Source organism: Panulirus ornatus, chromosome 58 (genome assembly GCF_036320965.1).
Source record: "Panulirus ornatus isolate Po-2019 chromosome 58, ASM3632096v1, whole genome shotgun sequence".
Taxonomy (NCBI): domain Eukaryota; kingdom Metazoa; phylum Arthropoda; class Malacostraca; order Decapoda; family Palinuridae; genus Panulirus; species Panulirus ornatus.
In genome coordinates, this window is record NC_092281.1 from 4,360,862 (window position 1) to 4,373,537 (window position 12,676).

Genomic DNA, 12,676 nt, shown 5'->3' on the forward strand with positions numbered 1-12,676 from the left:
CATTCAAACTCACCTCCCAATTGACTTGACCCTCAACCCTACTGTACCTAATAACCTTGCTCTTATTCACATTTACTCTTAACTTTCTTCTTTCACACACTTTACCAAACTCAGTCACCAGCTTCTGCAGTTTCTCACATGAATCAGCCACCAGCGCTGTATCATCAGCGAACAACAACTGACTCACTTCCCAAGCTCTCTCATCCCCAACAGACTTCATACTTGCCCCTCTTTCCAAAACTCTTGCATTCACCTCCCTAACAACCCCATCCATAAACAAATTAAACAACCATGGAGACATCACACACCCCTGCCGCAAACCTACATTCACTGAGAACCAATCACTTTCCTCTCTTCCTACACGTACACATGCCTTACATCCTCGATAAAAACTTTTCACTGCTTCTAACAACTTGCCTCCCACACCATATATTATTAATACCTTCCACAGAGCATCTCTATCAACTCTATCATATGCCTTCTCCAGATCCATAAATGCTATATGCAAATCCATTTGCTTTTCTAAGTATTTCTCACATACATTCTTCAAAGCAAACACCTGATCCACACATCCTCTACCACTTCTGAAAGCACACTGCTCTTCCCCAATCTGATGCTCTGTACATGCCTTCACCCTCTCAATCAATACCCTCCCATATATATATATATATATATATATATATATATATATATATATATATATATATATATATATATATATATATTATATATATATATATATATCCCCCTCCCCCCCTCATGTGTGTGAGGTAGCGCTAGGAAAAGACAACAAAGGCCCCAATCGTTCACACTCAGTCTCTAGCTGTCATGCAATAATGCCCGAAACCACAGCTCCCTTTCCACATCCAGGCCCCACACAACTTTCCATGGTTTACCCCAGACGCTTCACATGCCCTGATTCAATCCACTGACAGCATGTCAACCCTGGTATACCACATCGATCCAATTCACTCTATTCCTTGCCCGCCTTTCACCCTCCTGCATGTTCAGGCCCCGATCACTCAAAATCTTTTTCACTCCATCTTTCCACCTCCAATTTGGTCTCCCACTTCTCCTCGTTCCCTCCACTTCCGACACATATATCCTCTTGGTCAATCTTTCCTCACTCATTCTCTCCATGTGCCCAAACCATTTCAAAACACCCTCTTCTGCTCTCTCAACCACGCTCTTTTTATTTCCACACATCTCTCTTACCCTTACATTACTTACTCGATCAAACCACCTCACACCACACATTGTCCTCAAACATCTCATTTCCAGCACATCCACCCTCCTGTGCACAACTCTATCCATAGCCCATGCCTCGCAACCATACAACATTGTTGGAACCACTATTCCTTCAAACATACCCTTTTTTGCTTTCCGGGATAATGTTCTCGACTTCCACACATTCTTCAAGGCTCCCAGGATTTTCGCCCCCTCCCCCACCCTATGATTCACTTCCGCTTCCATGGTTCCATCCACTGCCAGATCCACTCCCAGGTATCTAAAACACTTTACTTCCTCCAGTTTTTCTCCATTCAAACTTACCTCACAATTGACTTGACCCTCAAGCCTACTGTACCTAATAACCTTACTCTTATTCACAATTACTCTCAACTTTCTTCTTTCACACACTTTACCAAACTCAGTCACCAGCTTCTGCAGTTTCTCACATGAATCATCCACCAGCGCTGTATCATCACTGAACAACAACTGATTCACTCCCCAAGCTCTCTCATCCACAACAGACTGCATACTAGCCCCTCTTTCCAAAACTCTTGCATTCACCTCCCTAACAACCCCATCCATAAACAAATTAAACAACCATGGAGACATCACACACCCGTCGCAAACCTACATTCACTGAGAACCAATCACTTTCCTCTCTTCCTACACATACACAAGCCTTACATCCTCAATAAAAACTTTTCACTGCTTCTAACAACTTGCCTCCCACACCATATATTCTTAATACCTTCCACAGAGCATCTCTATCAATTCTATCATATGCCTTCTCCAGATCCATAAATGCTACATACAAAGCCATTTGCTTTTCTAAGTATTTGTCACATACATTCTTCAAAGCAAACACCTGATCCACACATCCTCTACCACTTCTGAAACCACACTACTCATCCCCAATCTGATGCTCTATACATGCCTTCAACCTCTCAGTCAATACCCTCCCATATATATATATATATATATATATATAATATATATATATATATATATATATATATATATATATATATAATATATATATATATAATATATATATATATAATATATATATATATATTATATATATATATATAGATATATATATATATATCTATATATATATATATAGATATATATATATATATAATTATATATATATATATAATTTTTTTTTTTTTTTGCTTTGTCGCTGTCTCCCGTGTTAGCAAGGTAGTGCAAGGAAACAGACAAAAGAATGGCCTAACCTACCCACATACACATGTATATACATACGTCCACACACGCACTTATACATACCAATACATTTCAACATATACATATATATATATATATTATATTTTTATCCCTGGGGATAGGGGAGAAAGAATACTTCCCACGTATTCCCTGCGTGTCGTAGAAGGTGACTAAAAGGGAAGGGAGCGGGGGGCTGGAAATCCTCCCCTCTCGGTTTTTTTTTTTTTTTGCTTTGTCGCTGTCTCCCGCGTTAGCGAGGTAGCGCAAGGAAACAGACAAAAGAATGGCCTAACCTACCCACATACACATGTATATACATACACGTCCACACACGCACTTATACATACCAATACATTTCAACATATACATATATATATACATACACAGACATATACATATAAATGTGTGGCGGGGTGGCAACGGGAATGGATGAAGGAAGCAAGTGTGGATGTGTACATGTGTATATATTTAAATATCTGTGTATGTATATGCATGTATACATTGAAATGTATAGGTATGTATATGTGCGTGTGTGGGTGTTTATGTATATATATATGTGTATGTGGGTGGGTTGGGCCATTCTTTCATCTGTTTCTTTGTGCTACCTTGCTAGCACAGGAGACGGCAATTAAGTATAATAAATAAATAGATACAAATATATACATAGATGCCCATACATGCACATATACATACATATACATATCAACATATGCATACATATACATACACAGACATATACATATAAATGTGTGGCGGGGTGGCAACGGGAATGGATGAAGGAAGCAAGTGTGGATGTGTACATGTGTATATATTTAAATATCTGTGTATGTATATGCATGTATACATTGAAATGTATAGGTATGTATATGTGCGTGTGTGGGTGTTTATGTATATATATATGTGTATGTGGGTGGGTTGGGCCATTCTTTCATCTGTTTCTTTGTGCTACCTTGCTAGCACAGGAGACGGCAATTAAGTATAATAAATAAATAGATACAAATATATACATAGATGCCCATACATGCACATATACATACATATACATATCAACATATGCATACATATACATACACAGACATATACATATAAATGTGTGGCGGGGTGGCAACGGGAATGGATGAAGGAAGCAAGTGTGGATGTGTACATGTGTATATATTTAAATATCTGTGTATGTATATGCATGTATACATTGAAATGTATAGGTATGTATATGTGCGTGTGTGGGTGTTTATGTATATATATATGTGTATGTGGGTGGGTTGGGCCATTCTTTCATCTGTTTCTTTGTGCTACCTTGCTAGCACAGGAGACGGCAATTAAGTATAATAAATAAATAGATACAAATATATACATAGATGCCCATACATGCACATATACATACATATACATATCAACATATGCATACATATACATACACAGACATATACATATATATATATATATATATATATCCCCCTCCCCCCCTCATGTGTGTGAGGTAGCGCTAGGAAAAGACAACAAAGGCCCCAATCGTTCACACTCAGTCTCTAGCTGTCATGCAATAATGCCCGAAACCACAGCTCCCTTTCCACATCCAGGCCCCCCACCAATTTTCATTTTTACCCCAGACGCTTCACATGCCCTGATTCAATCCACTGACAGCATGTCAACCCTGGTATACCACATCGATCCAATTCACTCTATTCCTTGCCCGCCTTTCACCCTCCTGCATGTTCAGGCCCCGATCACTCAAAATCTTTTTCACTCCATCTTTCCACCTCCAATTTGGTCTCCCACTTCTCCTCGTTCCCTCCACTTCCGACACATATATCCTCTTGGTCAATCTTTCCTCACTCATTCTCTCCATGTGCCCAAACCACTTCAAAACACCCTCTTCTGCTCTCTCAACCACACTCTTTTTATTTCCACACATCTCTCTTACCCTTACATTACTTACTCGATCAAACCACCTCACACCACACATTGTCCTCAAACATCACATTTCCAGCACATCCACCCTCCTGTGCACAACTCTATCCATAGCCCATGCCTCGCAACCATACAACATTGTTGGAACCACTATTCCTTCAAACATACCCTTTTTTGCTTTCCGGGATAATGTTCTCGACTTCCACACATTCTTCAAGGCTCCCAGGATTTTCGCCCCCTCCCCCACCCTATGATTCACTTCCGCTTCCATGGTTCCATCCACTGCCAGATCCACTCCCAGGTATCTAAAACACTTTACTTCCTCCAGTTTTTCTCCATTCAAACTTACCTCACAATTGACTTGACCCTCAAGCCTACTGTACCTAATAACCTTACTCTTATTCACAATTACTCTCAACTTTCTTCTTTCACACACTTTACCAAACTCAGTCACCAGCTTCTGCAGTTTCTCACATGAATCATCCACCAGCGCTGTATCATCACTGAACAACAACTGATTCACTCCCCAAGCTCTCTCATCCACAACAGACTGCATACTAGCCCCTCTTTCCAAAACTCTTGCATTCACCTCCCTAACAACCCCATCCATAAACAAATTAAACAACCATGGAGACATCACACACCCGTCGCAAACCTACATTCACTGAGAACCAATCACTTTCCTCTCTTCCTACACATACACAAGCCTTACATCCTCAATAAAAACTTTTCACTGCTTCTAACAACTTGCCTCCCACACCATATATTCTTAATACCTTCCACAGAGCATCTCTATCAATTCTATCATATGCCTTCTCCAGATCCATAAATGCTACATACAAAGCCATTTGCTTTTCTAAGTATTTGTCACATACATTCTTCAAAGCAAACACCTGATCCACACATCCTCTACCACTTCTGAAACCACACTACTCATCCCCAATCTGATGCTCTATACATGCCTTCAACCTCTCAGTCAATACCCTCCCATATAATTTACCAGGAATACTCAACAAACTTATACCTCTGTAATTTGAGCACTCACTTTTATCCCCTTTACCTTTGTACAATGGCACTATGCAAGCATTCCACCAATCCTCAGGCACTTCACCATGAGTCATACATACATTAAATAACCTTACCAACCAGTCAACAATACAGTCACCTCCTTTTTTAATAAATTCCACTACAGTACCATCCAAACCCACTGCCTTGCTGGCTATCATCTACTGCAAAGCTTTTACAACCTCTTCTCTGTTTACCATATCATTCTCCCTAACCCTCTCACTTTACACACCACCTCAACCAAAACACCCTGTATCTGCCACTCTATCATCAAACACATTCAACAAACCTTCAAAATACTCACTCCATCTCCTTCTCACATCACCACTACTAGTTATCACCTCCCCATTAGCCCCCTTCACTGAAGTTCCCATTTGTTCCCTGTCTTATGCACTTTATTTACCTCCTTCCAAAACATCTTTTTATTCTCCCTAAAATTTAATGATACTCTCTCATCCCAACTCTCCTTTGCCCTCTTTTTCACCTCTTGCACCTTTCTCTTGACCTCCTGACTCTTTCTTTTATACATCTCCCACTCATTTGCATTATTTCCCTGCAAAAATCATCCAAATGCCTCTCTCTTCTCTTTCACTAATAATCTTACTTCTTCATCCCACCACTCACTACCCTTTCTAAAGTGCCCACCTCCCACGCTTCTCATGCCACAAACATCTTTTGCGTAAGCCATCACTGCTTCCCTAAATACATCCCATTCCTCCCCCACTCCCCTTACGTCCTTTGTTCTCACCTTTTTCCATTCTGTACTCAGTCTCTCCAGGTACTTCCTCACAGGTCTCCTTCTCAAGCTCACTTACTTTCACCACTCTCTTCACCCCAACATTCTCTCTTCTTTTCTGAAAACCTCTACAAATTTCCACCTTCTCCTCCACAAGATAATGATCAGACATCCCTCAAGTTGCACCTCAGCACAGTAACATCCAAAAGTCTCTCTTTCGCACGCCTGTCAATTAACGCGTAATCCAATAACAAACTCTTCTACTTATATATGTATACTTATGTATATCTCGCTTTTTAAACCAGGTATTCCCAATCACCAGTCCTTGTTCAGCACACAAATCTACAAGCTCATCACCATTTCCATTTACAACACTAACACCCCATGTACACCAATCATTCCCTCAACTGCCACATTACTCACCTTTGCATTCAAATCACCCATCACTATAAATCAGTCTCGTGCATCAAAACTACTAACACACTCACTCATCTGCTCCCAAAACACTTGCCTCTCATGATCTTTCTTCTCATGACCAGGTGCATATGCACCAATAATCACCCATCTTTCTCCATCCATTTTCAGTTTTACCCATATCAATCTAGAGTTTACTTTCTTACACTCTATCACATACTCCCACCACTCCTGTTTCAGGAGTAGTGATACTCCTTCCCTTGCTCTTGTCCTTTCACTAACCCCTGACTTTACTCCCAAGACATTCCCAAACCACTCTTCCCCTTTACCATTCAACTTCGTTTCACTCAGAGCCAAAACATCCATGTTCCTTTCCTCAAGCGTACTACCTATCTCTCCTTTTTTCACATCTTGGTTACATCCACACACATTTAGAGACCCCAGTCTGAGCCTTCGAGGAGGATGAGTACTCCCCGCATGACTCCTTCTTCTGTTACCCCTTTTAAAAAGTTAAAATACAAGGAGGGGAGGGTTTCTAGCCTCTGCTTCCATTCCCTTTAGTCGCCTTCTACGACGCGTGAGGAATGCGTGGGAAGTATTCTTTCTCCCCTATCCCCAGGGATATATTCATTTATTATACTTTGTCGCTGTCTCCCGTGTTAGCAAGGTAGTGCAAGGAAACAGACGAAAGAATGGCCCAACCCACTCACATACACATGTATATACATACACGTCCACACACGCACTTATACATACCAATACATTTCAACATATACATATATATATACATACACAGACATATACATATAAATGTGTGGCGGGGTGGCAACGGGAATGGATGAAGGAAGCAAGTGTGGATGTGTACATGTGTATATATTTAAATATCTGTGTATGTATATGCATGTATACATTGAAATGTATAGGTATGTATATGTGCGTGTGTGGGTGTTTATGTATATATATATGTGTATGTGGGTGGGTTGGGCCATTCTTTCATCTGTTTCTTTGTGCTACCTTGCTAGCACAGGAGACGGCAATTAAGTATAATAAATAAATAGATACAAATATATACATAGATGCCCATACATGCACATATACATACATATACATATCAACATATGCATACATATACATACACAGACATATACATATATACACATGTACATATTCATACTTGCTAGCCTTCATCCATTTCTGTTGCTGCCCCACCTACCCTGTTTCAGCAAGGTTGCACCAGGAAAAAAAAAAATGCCACATTCATTCACACTCAGTCTCTAACTGTCATGTGTAATGCACTGAAACAACAGCTCTCTATCTACATCCAGGCCCCACAGACCTTTCCATGGTTTAACCAGATGCTTCACATGCCCTGGTTCAGCCCATTAATGGCACATCGACCCCATATACCACATTGTTCCATTTCACTCTATTTCTTGCACGCCTCTTACCCTCCTGTCTGTTCCTGAATTGGTTCATATGAACACACTTTCAAAGAACACATGATACCCTCCAACAGACAGGATTCAAACACAGGACCTTTTGCATGGTAGTCAGGAATGCTACAGTATGAGCTAAGAATGCGTGTAATACTAATCTGACCACAGAAATGCTGAGACCATTTCATTCTTAATCCCACATTACTCTTACTAGCTAAATTTTTTCACCTAAGTCATCACAATTATGAAGGCCATCCTCTAGAATGTAGATGAAACCATGTAATAATTGTCCCTGTTCACTTCTGGGCAATAAATATCCTGCTGTTGACCAAGGTTCCTTGTTTAGTTGTTGGCTTTTACTTATACGTTCTTTCTCCATTAACAGGGACAACTGGAATTGACAGTAGCTATTTGTGGTACAATCAGAGGGATGCCAGTTTCCCTCACATTACTTATTCCCTCACCACCACTGAACAAACTGGATTCCGCCATCAGACATAAATGCACAAGATTCCTGCCAAATTTGAGATAACATCCTCATTGCCTATTTTCTCATCTAATGTTATGATCTACACTTGCTTGCACAAATTCTCACTCTTTCTCAGAGATGCAAACACATACCAGCTTCAATTACAGAAGCAATTCTTAGAGCGCTGCACTATGAAAAGTAGCCAACAATCCTGCCTGCCTACCCTTCCAGTCCTTGATTTGTGCTGGTATCTTCCTCAATTTTTTTGTGCACCCCATTATTATATGCACTCAATAATCACAGTTTGTACCCCATGATCATAGTGTGTACCCCAATGATCATAGTGTGCATCCCATGATCATATAATGCATACCATGATCATATTTTGAACCTCAATGATATCATCAAGTACCCCATGACCATATTGTGCTTCCCATAATCATATTGTACATCCAATGATCATATTTTGCACATGATCATATTGTGTCCACCATGATCATATTGTGCACCCCATGATCATGTTCACCTCATAATCTTATTGTGCCCCTCATGATCATGTTCACCAAATAATCTCATTGTGCACCCTATGATCATATTGTACCCCCATGATCATATTGCGCACCCCATGACCACATTGTCAGCTAAATTCAAATCATATTAAACTTGTCCCTATTACATATATACATTCTAATTGTATGCAGTGTTGATGTTCCTAAGTTGTCTTTTTCTAAGGCGGTTCCTTTCAAGTCCAGTGTTGCAATTATCATTTAAGAGGTAAACTGCACTTTGTGCTTGGAGTTTTGCTTGTCTGCTATCAAATCTATAGTTTTGTATTAGCCTTGAAATCTTTATTCTTAGTTTGTGAATATACTTGCTGATTTATAAAGGTAAAATGGTGACATTACCTGAAAACAGTCATCAGAAGAGAGAAGAGAGGTATAGGATAGTCAATTACAAATGAGTTTAAATGTAATATTCAAACCACTGCATTATGAATAACAATTTCTGAATATTTTATGCACACACACACACACACACACCACATATATGGCCCAACCCATCCACATACACATGTATATACATACACCTCAACACATGCATATATACATACCTATACATTTCAATGTATACATATATATATACATACACAGACATATACATATATACACATGTACATAATTCATACTTGCTGCCTTTATTCATTCCATCACCACCCCCACCACACATTAAGGTCTGTTGAAATGGTTTGGACACATGGAGAGAATGAGAGAGAAAAGATTGATAAAGAGGATATATGTGTCGGAGGTGGAGGAACGAGGAGAAGTAGGAGACCAAATTGGAGGTGGAAAGATGGAGTGAAAAAGATTTTGAGCAATCAGGGCCCGAACTTACAGGAGGGTGAAAGGAGGGCAAGGAATAGAGTAAATTGGAGCGATGTGGTATACAGGGGTTGACGTGCTGTCAGTGGATTGAATCAAGGCATGTGAAGCGTCTGGGGTAAACCATGGAAAGCTGTGTAGGTATGTATATTTGCGTGTGTGGACGTATGTATATACATGTGTATGGGTGGGTTACCCACATACACATGTATATACATACACCTCAACACATGCATATATACATACCTATACATTTCAACATATACATACCTATACATTTCAACATATACATACCTATACATTTCAACATATACATACCTATACATTTCAACATATACATACCTATACATTTCAACATATACATACCTATACATTTCAACATATACATACCTATACATTTCAACATATACATACCTATACATTTCAACATATACATACCTATACATTTCAACATATACATACCTATACATTTCAACATATACATACCTATACATTTCAACATATACATACCTATACATTTCAACATATACATACCTATACATTTCAACATATACATACCTATACATTTCAACATATACATACCTATACATTTCAACATATACATACCTATACATTTCAACATATACATACCTATACATTTCAACATATACATACCTATACATTTCAACATATACATACCTATACATTTCAACATATACATACCTATACATTTCAACATATACATACCTATACATTTCAACATATACATACCTATACATTTCAACATATACATACCTATACATTTCAACATATACATACCTATACATTTCAACATATACATACCTATACATTTCAACATATACATACCTATACATTTCAACATATACATACCTATACATTTCAACATATACATACCTATACATTTCAACATATACATACCTATACATTTCAACATATACATACCTATACATTTCAACATATACATACCTATACATTTCAACATATACATACATATACATACACAGGCATATACATATGTACACATGTACATATCTATACTTGCTGCCTTCATCCATTCCATCACCACCCCCACCACACATTAAGGTCTGTTGAAATGGTTTGGACACATGGAGAGAATGAGAGAGAAAAGATTGATAAAGAGGATATATGTGTCGGAGGTGGAGGAACGAGGAGAAGTAGGAGACCAAATTGGAGGTGGAAAGATGGAGTGAAAAAGATTTTGTGTGATCGGGGCCTGAACATGCAGGAGGGTGAAAGGAGGGCAAGGAATAGAGTAAATTGGAGCGATGTGGTATACAGGGGTTGACGTGCTGTCAGTGGATTGAATCAAGGCATGTGAAGCGTCTGGGGTAAACCATGGAAAGCTGTGTAGGTATGTATATTTGCGTGTGTGGACGTATGTATATACATGTGTATGGGTGGGTTACCCACATACACATGTATATACATAAACACCCACACATGCACATATACATACCTATACATTTCAACATATACATACCTATACATTTCAACATATACATACCTATACATTTCAACATATACATACCTATACATTTCAACATATACATACCTATACATTTCAACATATACATACATATACATACACAGGCATATACATATGTACACATGTACATATCTATACTTGCTGCCTTCATCCATTCCATCACCACCCCCACCACACATTAAGGTCTGTTGAAATGGTTTGGACACATGGAGAGAATGAGTGAGGAAAGATTGACCAAGAGGATATATGTGTCGGAGGTGGAGGAACGAGGAGAAGTAGGAGACCAAATTGGAGGTGGAAAGATGGAGTGAAAAAGATTTTGTGTGATCGGGGCCTGAACATGCAGGAGGGTGAAAGGAGGGCAAGGAATAGAGTAAATTGGAGCGATGTGGTATACAGGGGTTGACGTGCTGTCAGTGGATTGAATCAAGGCATGTGAAGCGTCTGGGGTAAACCATGGAAAGCTGTGTAGGTATGTATATTTGCGTGTGTGGACGTATGTATATACATGTGTATGGGGGGGGTTGGGCCATTTCTTTCGTCTGTTTCCTTGCGCTACCTCGCAAACGCGGGAGACAGCGACAAAGTATAATAAAAATAAAATAAAATATATATATATATTTTTTTTTTTTTTTAATTTTCCAAAAGAAGGAACAGAGAAGGGGGCCAGGTGAGGATATTTCCTCAAAGGCCCAGTCCTCTGTTCTTAACGCTACCTCGCTATCGCGGGAAATGGCAAATAGTATGAAAGAAAGAATATATATATATATAATATATATATATAATCCCTGGGATAGGGGAGAAAGAATACTTCCCACGTATTCCCTGCGTGTCGTAGAAGGCGACTAAAAGGGGAGGGAGCGGGGAGCAGGAAATCCTCCCTTATTGTTTTTTTTTTTTTTTAATTTTCCAAGGGAAGGAACAGAGGGGGCCAGGTGAGGATATTTCCTCAAAGGCCCAGTCCTCTGTTCTTAACGCTACCTCGCTAATGCGGGAAATGGCGAATGGCTTGAAAGAAAGAATATATATATATATTATATAAATATATATATATATTATATATATATATAATATATATATATATAGATATATATATATATATTATATAAATATATATATATATTGGGGAAGAGCAGAGTGGTTTCAGAAGTGGTAGAGGATGTGTGGATCAGGTGTTTGCTTTGAAGAATTGTATGTGGAAATTTAAAAAAGCAAATGGTTTTTGTATGTAGCATTTATGGATTTGGAGAAGGCATATAAAGAGTTTTTTGAGTTTGTCTGGGGAAGGTATTAAGAATATAG

At 38.9% G+C, this 12,676-nt stretch overlaps 1 protein-coding gene across 1 annotated transcript in view; it reads right to left on the reverse strand.

Annotated features, from left to right (window-relative positions):
• LOC139766860 (tRNA (guanine(37)-N(1))-methyltransferase) overlaps positions 1-12,676 on the reverse strand; it is a 132,933-nt gene that overhangs the window by 15,816 nt on the left and 104,441 nt on the right. The gene's annotated exons all lie outside the window — the stretch shown is intronic.